The sequence below is a fragment of the Suricata suricatta genome, chromosome 6 (genome assembly GCF_006229205.1).
Source record: "Suricata suricatta isolate VVHF042 chromosome 6, meerkat_22Aug2017_6uvM2_HiC, whole genome shotgun sequence".
In the NCBI taxonomy this organism is placed as follows: Eukaryota; Metazoa; Chordata; class Mammalia; order Carnivora; family Herpestidae; genus Suricata; species Suricata suricatta.
This window is the reverse complement of record NC_043705.1, coordinates 89,976,692-89,987,355: the sequence shown is the minus strand read 5'-3', so window position 1 is coordinate 89,987,355 and position 10,664 is coordinate 89,976,692. Positions and strand designations below refer to the sequence as shown.

Sequence of the window (10,664 nt, the reverse complement as noted above, 5' to 3'; positions counted from 1 at the left end):
AAATGTGTGGTAGTTATGTTCTGTTGTATGTATGTTATGAAACACAACATATCTGTCCTCAACTCCAAGTTCACTTCATGTGAAATGAAAATCTAATGTATGCATATGTATTGGGATTTGGAGAATTTCAGTTTCAGTGTGTGAATCTAGTGTCCCTTTCGATGGAGATCCTTAGCAAAAGAGGGAATTAGGACATAAGAATGAAACCAAAAGATCAGCAGAGGCTTATTTATTCTCTTTATTTATTGCATTGAAGCCCTATAAGCAATGGAAGAACAGGCCAGAGGCAGCCGGTGTGTAGGGAACTGCCCACGTATGCTGGCAAGACGGTGCCGTGGCAGACCAGAGACTGGCAATGACCTTGAGAAACATCTACTTGGTTTGAAACCAAATGCAGTCAACAGTCCGTGCTTATTTCCTTTTGATGACTGACAGTATTTTGTGATTTAGGGATCCCAGTGGGACCCAGAAGGCAGAACCCAGAAGGTGCATACAGCTGAAACTTAGGATAAGGACTAGACAGGGCACAGGAACAATAATCCCTTCACATCCCATCACCTGCAACAAAAGAAAATAAATTTGCATATTTATTTTGAGGTATATATATTTTTCTAAATATGGAATGATGGATGGAGGCGTGGCTAATTGGTGGGTGAGAAAAACAAGTATGAGCCCTCAGTGAAGTAGAGCCAGCTCTCTTCTTTTCATCTGTGGGCTGCACACAGTGACTTCCTTCCAATGGGGACACATGAAAAGAGGAAAAAGAGTTTACAGTAGAGAAACCTGGCAAACACTAACTCAGCCTGGTGATCGAGACCAACATCCACAATGATAAGCCATGTGGATAGTGTGTGCCCTTGATGTGATGTGATGTGAATGGCATTTTACCTCTGTGATCTTTCTTCCCAAAACCCATAACCCCATTGTAATCATGGGGAGATCAACATGTCAGGTGAGGTATGAAAACAAGCTAAGGGTCCATCGATAGACAAATGAATAAGGAAAATATGGTGTACACACACACACACACACACACACACACACCAGAAGATTATTCAGCCAAGAGAAAGAAGGAATATTTGGGGCACCGGGGTGGCTCAGTCGGTTGTATCTGACTCTTGATTTTGGTTCAGGTCATGATCTCAGGGGTCCTGAGATCAAGCCCTGCATCAGGCTCTGTACTTCAATGCAGAGCCTGCTTGGGATTCTCTCTCTCCTTCTCTCTCTGCCTCTCTCTCTCTCCCTCTCAAAATAAATAAACTTTAAAAATTAAAAAATAAGGAATTCCTGCCATTTGTGATAACATACAGGGCATTTTGGTAAGAGAGATAAGTCAAGCAGAAAAAGCCACATACTGTATGATCTCACTTGTATGTGGAATCTAAAAAAGTTTAATTCTGAGAAACAGAGTAGAAGGGTGGTTGCTAGAATCTGGGGGATGGGGACAGTCAGGGAAATATCAGTCATAGCTTGGGGGTAATAGTTAATGGTACTGTATTATAAACTTAAAAGTTACTAAGGAAGTAGATCTCAAATGTTCTAACCATAAAAAAGAAATGCTAATTATATGAGATGTTGGGGTGTTAACTAAGTTACTGTGGCAATTGTTTCATAGTATGTGAGTGTGTCAACCCAATACACTGTACACCTTAAACACCCACAATGTTATATGTCAATTATATCTCAATAAAGATGGAAAAATAAGTTATTAATTAATTTTCTAAAAACGAAATTCATCAGACAAATCCCAAGTGAGGGACATTCTACAAAATACCTGACCATTATCTCTCAAACTGTTGAAGTCATTAAAAGCAAGGAAAGCCTAAGAAAATGTCACAGCTGAAAGGAACCTAAGAAAACAGGACAATAGAATGTAATGTGGAGTCCTGGATGGGATCTTGGAATAGAAAAAGGATATTAGGCAAAAACTAAGGAAATCTGAAAAAATTGTGGACCTTAGCTAATAATAATGCATCACTATTAGTTTATTGATTGTGACAAATGTACTATATTATTGTATGACGTCAATAATGGAGGAAAGTGGTACATCAGATGTGGGAGCTCTGCACTATTCTTCACGATTTTTCTGTTGACTCAACACTATCCTAAAATGAAAAGCTTATTTAAATAAACAAGCTTAGTAAAATGTTAATGATAGAAGCATTGGTATGCACTATAAAATTCTTTCAACTTTGCTGTGTGTTTGAAATTATTCATAATTAAAAAAATAAATTTGTAAGCGTTTTGTTTAAACTGCAGGGTAGGGAGAACCTTAAAAGCTTCGAGCAGCCAGCAAGCAAACAAAGGATAGTAAATTACAGAGACCGCGCAGTACTAATAAAGATGTGCAAAGTGCCTCTGAAGCTGTCTTCTCTTGGTGTGGTGTTCATTGCTTTGTATTACTTGATATGAAATAATTTATAAGGACATTATTAATAGCTTCGTCGTCAGCTTTGGTTCCCGCAGCCCTGGTTTCTCCTTTGAGATTTTAAGTTTCTTAGTCACAATTTCTCCTAAATGCCCTGCAGTTGGAGAGATGCTATGTATCGCCTATTTCCACAGATAACCTATTATCCCATTTCACAGAGTAAAACTGAGGCCAACAGACATAACTCCCCACTTCCTGTCCTCCTACACACACACTAACTTATAACTTCCTCATTCACCCCCTTCCTTCTAGACTCGAGAGTCATTAGGAGTTCAACCTTCCCTTTGTCTTTGATCCTTCCAGGATCATTCACATTTCCTATCAATTATTTCATTGTTTTCCCAAATTTCAAATCTTTTGCTGCAACTCTTCTTCACAGGCTCCAAAGCCTGTGAGTTTCATCTTTAAATAACTTGTGTCCTCCAGAAACAAAACCAACCAACCACCCCAAAGTTCTCTCCCTCTCTCTCTCTCTCTCTCTCTCTTTCTCTCCCTCTGTTCTCCATTTCCCATGGCTAGGGTCCTCTGGAGGATGGTCTACGCTTGCTCTCTGCACACACGTTCATTTCTCAGTGTCCAGAGCCACTCTGAATCCCTCAGGCGAACTCAATCATGACTTCCCCAAAGCCCACGCCAGAGCCTTGACGCTCAGCAGCAGGTGACACTCATGACCAAGTGCCCGCTGGACAGTCTCTCCTCCTCAGGCTTCCAGGACCCACTCCTCCCCCCACCCTCACCCCTTTGGCTGATCCTTGTCAGCCTCTCTTGCTGGTTCCTCTTCCTTTCATCACCCTGATAAACATCAGAGCTCCATCCTTGGCCTTCTTATCATGCCCTAACACATTCTTCCTGCGCGATCCTTCCAAGGCTTCCACCACTCTGATGACCCTCAGATCTGTACTTCCCCGCAGAATACCAAGAGCTGACACATAGCTTGTAGTGAGGACCTACCGTGCCCTAGGCACCGTTAAAGTATTTTACATACATTATCTCACCTGATCTTTACAACAAACTCAGGAAAGTGCTACTAATATTATTGTCCCATTTTACTGAGCACAGACAGATTCCCAAACACTTTGCCCAGATTCACTCAGCTTGAAGCCAGGATCTGAATGCTGACCTATGCTCTAACCACCACACATGCTCCTTGCAAAACATCTCCAACTGGAGGCCTTTCGTCCATCTCAAACTCCACATGCTCCAAATGGAACTTACAATCTTTCCCCCCAAATTATCTCCATTATTTTCCAGAAGAAGATCCAGGCTTGGTAAGGCCTGGAGCTTCTATAATTGGATAGAGAAAGGCTCTTTGAGAAAACTAAAGCAGTGAATACCAAATCAGGTTCAGGGTTTTGAAAGTGGCCCATGGAAGTGAGCAATCCTGAAACATAACTTTCATTAGCTGCATAATTAATATCTCCCCTCCCCAGTACATTGTTTATTCCAATGACCCGCATGTAGTCATTCTGGCTGGAGACTGGGAGCCTTCCTCTCCTTCCATTCCCACTCCATTCCCTTCCTCATCCATAAAGAATCAAGGATGAAATCCTGTAAAGTCTCTCTTCCTCAGATCTCTGGGGCATCTCTCTACCTCCTCATATAAACCATCTTCTCATAGCTCAGTTCCCCAACTTCTCTCCCAATCCACCTCTCATCTCTCCTGGACCACCTCTCATCTCTCACTGGGACTCTACCATAGTCTAACTGCTTTCTGTTTCAGCATGGCCTTTCCCCAGCACATTTCCTGTGCTGCAGTGGGGTGGGTGGCTGTCAGAAACCTACATCCTATCAATCTTTATGTGACTTCCCATTGTCCTCCTGCTAAGGTCTAAATTCCTTAGTCTGGTCAACCTTGCCAGTCTTACTTCTCACTGTGCTCTCCTTTTGTTCCTCTCTTCAACAATAATTTTTGAGTACCTAGTCTTGAGTACTATTATCAAATGCCAATAGTAGAGTAACTAACTAGATGCTAACACTGCAGTTGCAGCAGTGAACAACACAAGATGTTTCACACCCTATGTTTCACCAAATGAAACAGCTTGCAGTTTCTAAGCTGCATAAGACTGAGTTCAGCCTCTTTACCTTTTCCTGGGCTATAGAGAAAACTCTTAAATTCATTGATCACCTAGCTAATCACCATGTTATCTTTCATGACTGGAAGTGTCACCTCCCTATCATCCACAGCAAGAATAGACCTCTTCCTCCTTTCTACCCCAGATATGCTTCTTTCTTCTCCCAGAACATCTACTCTACCTAGTCACATCTACCTGACTCTGAGAAGATCTCTACTTCACAGTCAACTCTTCAATCTCTATACCCCTACTTGGACCTGGTACCTAGTATATACCATTTATCAATCCATTTATCTATCTATTTATCAATTCATCACTTCATTTATTCATCCATCTATATACTCATCTGTCAATGTTTGTGTCCATCTATCCACCTATCCATCCATCTATCCATCCATCCATTCATCCATCCATCCTCCATCCATCCATCCATCCATCCATCCATCCATCCATCCATCCAACAAATATTTCTGAATATCCTCCATGTATCAGCCATTTTCTAGGCTCTGTGGATATAGAGAGGAATAAGATAGATGAAGGCCCTGCTCTCACTACCCCTAACTCTAGTGGAGGGGGGGACACAGAATATGGAAATAAGAGAAGCAAAAAGCAAGATAGGTGAGCAAGACTTACTAGAAAGTAAATTAACCAGAGTGGTGTCACAGAGGGTGTTGGTTTATAAAGAATGGTCAGGTCACCTTATAAGAAGCTGGTATTTGTAATGAGGCCCAAATGGTAGTGAAGAAGCAGCCAAGAAAAGAGTGGCAGAAAGTCCTGATATGGGAGTGAGCTTTGTGTGTTTGAGGGACAGAAAAGAGCAGAGTAAGCAGTGGAGGGGTGGGATGAGTTTGAAAAGGTCTACAGGGACAGGATCATGTAGCATCTTGCAGGCCATGGAAAAGAGTTTGCATTTCATTCCAAGTTAGACGCTCAGCTAATTATTCAGTGAATGAAGGAGTAAGTGAATACATAAACATAGCACATGTGCATTGTTTGGAGTTTAGTTTGTGGCTTCTCTCTGCATTGAACTGTCAGTGTCACTTTACCTGGTCTTCCTTGACCACCTGGTCTCAGGTGAGACCACCTTTGTCCTGAGCTCCACTCAGGTTGCTGTTGGACAAACTTTTGGCTCTATCTCAGAGCCAGAACAAGGGGACAGAGAGCATCCCTGTCTAGAAAAAGTCCAAGGCTAGCCCTTACTTCCTGGTCCAGGACTGTTTCTAGAACATCTACTCAGGATCCTGGGAGAAGAGTGATTATAGGCAAGGGGTGGGGATGAGGGGAAGAGAGCCAGGGATGATGTGAGAACTTGGGAAGCACAGAAGTTTGGCAATAGTCAGCCCAGATTTTAAATCCTTTCTCAGGCATTTATCTCTACATATAAGACCTTGGACAAGTCACTTCACCACTCAGCTTCAGCATCCCCACCATAACAGGGGACATAAGTACCCTTGTCATTGAGTCTGATGTAAAATTAAATAAGATCAGGGGTCTCTGGGTGGCTCAGTGGGTTGAGTGTCCAGCTTTGGCTCAGGTCATGATATCATGGTTTGTGGGTTCAAACTCCACATCAGGCTCTGTGCTGACAACTAGCTCCGAGCCTGGAGCCTGTCTTCAGCATCTGCTTGTCTCTCTCTCTCTCTGACCCTCCCCTGCTCACGCTATCTCTCTCTCTTTCTCAAAAATAAATAAAAAACACTAAAAATAAAAAAATTTCAAGATTAAATAAGATCATTTGGTAAAATAGTAAGTTTCAACAAACACCATTTGTTCTCTTTTTCTCGCTTATAACAATGACCTTGTTGCCTAAAAGTTGTACCATTAGAAAGCACCTTCGTTCTTCACTCCTATTCTACAAGAATGAGAAAATGGCAAAAATCATGCATTGTGTCTCAGTTCCCCATTTTATATCCAAGTCAATTGATATTTCCCATTTGTGACAATAACAAACGAAATGCAAACAGAAACCAAAACAGCTTCACTTCTTGTTCCCTCAAGATCCAGACGACAGTCCCCATTGCCCCCGAAGCAGATCAGCCTGTCAAGACCAGTGGCAGAGGAAGGAAGGCAGTGTGGCCTCTCCGAGGTTTTAAAAGCCCAGGAGGAGGCGGGAGCTGGGAGCTTCCAGAATGACATCCCACAGAGCCTCTTCCGAGGGCCCCCGGAACCTGCCTCCAAAGTGCCTTCCCTTCCCAACAGAATGGGAGCAGATAATTTGGCTTCAAGACACTGAAGTAGTTTAGTTCTCACTCAGTTCTTGTTTTCTCCTTGCAAAAAATGTCCCAACCGACTTTGGGCCTCTCCAGATCATTTTCCTAAGAAGCCAACTGTGAACACACACACACACACACACACACACACACACGCGCGCGCGCAAGCACACCCTGATCCCAGTTCCTCACAGTTCCCCCACCCTCCAACCCCAGGAAGTAGGTTTCTCAACCAACAAGGCCAGGTATGAGTCACAGGCAATTCCATTTTGTTTGGGGGCATAAGACCGCCCTCTTATTTTTGAGGCCAAGAGGAGTTGCTGAGAAGGAGAGGAGGTTCTGGCCCACGGGGAAATTCCCACATCTGTACCGTGGCTTGGAAGGTCCTTGGTCCCTTTGCCCATCTTTCTCCAGGGGTAAGCATGCCCTTGTTCCTGGTAAAGGCCCATGTTCCTGGGACGAGGCTTAGGCCTGGGGTTGGTGCCACGGGTGTGGCATATGGACGGGGGCAGAGCATGGGAAAGGGGGCTAATATAAACTGTGCAGACTCTACCATGGATGGTGAGGGAAGTATGTGCATGTATGTGCTCACATTAAATGCAAAGGGAAGGCACGGGAATGAAAACTGAGGCCATGCATATCCAGCACCACAACTAGTTACTGGCGCTTTCAAACTTTTCTTTAGGAGCTAGTGCCTTTGGGGAGACAATAAATGAGAACACCATGGCATGCTCCCAGCCCTGCCTGCCACCCCTCCATCTAGTCCTCCCCCTACCCTCAGTGTGTGAGGAAACATGGTGAGATCTGTTGTAACCACAGTGTTTTCTCTCCTCAGCCCAGCTCAGACTAATCAAAGAATTGGGGAAGGAGTCTTCTCTTCATAAAGCATCATGGTGGTAGGAGGGGCATGGGGCTGCTGGGGAGGGGAACCCTGGAATCCATGAGGGATGCTTACACAGCTCCTTGAGAATGGGGAAGATGGGTCTTCAGGAAGACTTGGATCAGGCATCTTCCGTTCTGCCCCCATGTTCTTGTGATCCACATGCAGACTACCCATTGTCCTTGAAAGGGACAGAGAGGAGAGAGACAAACCAAGCAAAGCCAACAGACTTTGAGAACATCCCTAGCTGCCTGCCACCCCTCCATCCAGTCCTCTAGATGGTGAGTCTAGCTCTGATGGTGAGCACTGCTGGAGAGCAGCTCTCCTGCAGCTGATCCATCCCAGGGCACTCGGAGGCTGCCACAGGGCTGTTCTGGTGACCCAAAACCAGCACTTGTCACCGGTCACAGAGGGCTTCTGAGGCCGAGGGTGGGTGGGTGCCCAGGCACTTACCCCAGACAAGAGGTCAGTGCAAAATGGCACCGTCCAGACAAATCACAGGAAGAAAAGAAACCCAGATAGTCACTTAGGAAACAGAAGACACATCACTGAACCCAGAGGTGGGGTAGGTGCCTACACTTGCCTTTTGGGAGAAAAGGGAACATAACAGACAAATATTGTTAGTGAAGGTTTATCAGAAAAGAAAACGTCTTACAGCACAAGAGCTGAGACATGTCAAAACCATTCTGAGTTCTGGTCATTGTCTTCTCCAAGCCCAGTGCCAAGATTCCACAATGGCCAGGCAACGTCTCAAAGGTTCCTTCACTCCCAAAGAATGGGGCTCAAAGGGTTTCCGCTCAGATAACCTGAAACCAGAGAGATGTGAGAGCCTGTTCCCCAGGCCACAGTTTACTGGAGATCTGACTGTGCCACCCTATGGAGATCTGGCTGTGCCCTCCCCATGGAGATCTGACTGTGCCCTTCCCATGGGGATCTGACTGTGCCCATCCCATGGAGATCTGACTGTGCCCTCCCCATGGGGATCTGATTGTGCCCTCCGCACGGAGATCTGACTGTGCCTGTCCCATGGAGATCTGACTGTGCCCGGCCCACAGAGATCTGATTGTGTCTGCCCCCACACACATATGATTCTGCCCTCCCCACAGAAATCTGATTGTGCCCTCCACATGGAGATCTGATTGTGCCCACCCCATGAGGATCTGATTGTGCTTACTCCAGCAGAGGGCAGAGCAGCATTTCTCTCTTCTCCCACCTCTCCCCCCACCACCCAGTCCACAGCTACAGGAAATGCTGTTTGGCCAAAATATGGCCTTTCTCCAAGGGTCACAAGCTGCACGGCCGATTAGCTCCTGAGCCCTGGGTTGGCCCCAGTGTGATGAAAATCCCAATGCTACTGCTTTAAGCATGCTGCAGACTGTGCCAGGAGAAGCACGGGAATGTCCAGGGGGCTGGAGCCTGTCACCTGGGGTTTCCCTCCATCCCTTATATGGTGAGGCCTCTCCTGAACCCTGAATCAACACCCTTGCCCCCATTGTATCCTGTCTGGCCGCCATTTCCTGCTAAGATGATTGCATCCTTGCACAACCTCTCTTAGCAAAGAGGATCTGACTGTTGTTTGCTGGATGGACCCCCAAACTGAAAAGAACAAGAATCAAGCAGCAGTGTTTGCTCCCTAGGAAATGTGCTGTTTCTCTGGAAGACTGCGGAAGCCCCAGATGCATTTGGCATGCAAAGCGAAATCAGCAGAACAGCAGGTTTCGACTAGAAGAGCCAGTTCCGTTCCGCTGGAAGAAAGAGGATGCAGAATGTGGTTTTTCAGTTCCTGGGGCCTCGGGAGCTCCAAAACTCCCTCCGTCCCTGCCTTGCTGCACCGCTGTTAATTGTGAAGAAAAATCTGCCTTCTTCTGTATTGCGCTGAGGCTGCTGTGGCCTCAGTTTCCTTGTCAGTGAAATGGAAAACGTAATTTTAAATTCTTTATTTACAATGTGAGGGAGATGGGGTGGCTCTCACGGACCTTTCTGCAGTCTCTCCCATCCCTCTATCCCCCTCTCTCCTTCTCCCCTGCCTTCACTTGTTCTTTCTTTTTCCCTCCCATTCTCTGGGCCCTCTGGACTCTCTCCTCTCTGCCCCCTCCAGGTAGGAAGACCAGAGTCTGCCTTTTTCTGGTTAAAAAGTCCTGCTTTGCAGAAACATAGCCAATTTATGACCCTGCCCTTCCCATCTGGGAATGATGTTTATTTACATTTAGGAATATGAGGAGAGAGCTCAGCTGTGAGTTTCTGAGGCCAGGGAAAATTACAGCCATACATAAAAGGGTTTGCCTTCACCAAGGTGCTGAGCTGGTGCTGGGCCCAGGAGGCCAGGGTGCTTGGGGAGGGGAGTGTCAGAAAGGAGGAGGTCTGACGCTCCTTCTGATTTCAGAGATTAACCCACTCAATGTCCCCAAGCCAAGAGACAAAGTCAGAAGCAAAGCGGGAAAGTGGGAGGCAGAATATGATACAAAGAGACAGAGAGACGGGCACCTGGGTGGCTCAGTTGGTTAAGCATCCGGCTTCGGGTCAGATCATGATCTCATGGTTTGTGGGTTCAAGCCCCACATCAGGCTCTGGGCTGACAGCTGGCTCAGAGCTTGAAGCCTGCTTCGGATTCTGTGTCTCCCTCTCTCTCTGACCCTCTCCATCTTGCACTGTCTATCTCTGTCTCTCAAAAATAACTAAAAAACATAAAAAAAAACCTAAAAAAAAACCAGAGAGAAACACTAAAAATCAAAAGGGCAAAGGGAAAGAAAAAAGTGAGATAGTTCTTAAGTATTTTTTAAAAATCATAAATAAGATATGAAGAGAGCAGAAAGGGCTTAAAGGGGGATTTGTTCTTATTTACTACTAAATAGCAAACCCTCGCAGCAGATGACTGGCAACCCAGGAAAGTTCCATAGGGACCAGGGCCAGTTAAGCAGCAGCAAGGTCCCCAGGGCCTTTGTTCCTGTCCTATAGGATGACTTATACCTTTTGGATTTTTCTGCAAGATGGTTGAGAAATATAGTAGACAAGGCACAGAAACTCATCCTGGAGGCCCAGGTCATCGATTGATCTGTCTGGGGCACTTTATGTCC

General features: G+C 45.5%; 2 long non-coding RNA genes across 2 annotated transcripts; one reads left to right on the top strand and one right to left on the bottom strand.

The window, feature by feature from the left end:
• Positions 1–214: 214 nt before the first annotated feature.
• Positions 215–9,106, bottom strand: LOC115294838. The gene is made up of 4 exons (XR_003910177.1): positions 8,765–9,106; positions 8,246–8,396; positions 7,666–7,771; positions 215–558 (listed from the first exon to the last, which is right to left on the bottom strand). It is a non-coding gene; the product is annotated as an uncharacterized LOC115294838 (long non-coding RNA).
• LOC115294839 lies at positions 6,865–9,515 on the top strand. The gene is made up of 4 exons (XR_003910178.1): positions 6,865–7,126; positions 7,546–7,606; positions 7,759–7,871; positions 9,228–9,515. It is a non-coding gene; the product is annotated as an uncharacterized LOC115294839 (long non-coding RNA).
• The last annotated feature ends 1,149 nt before the right edge of the window (positions 9,516–10,664 follow it).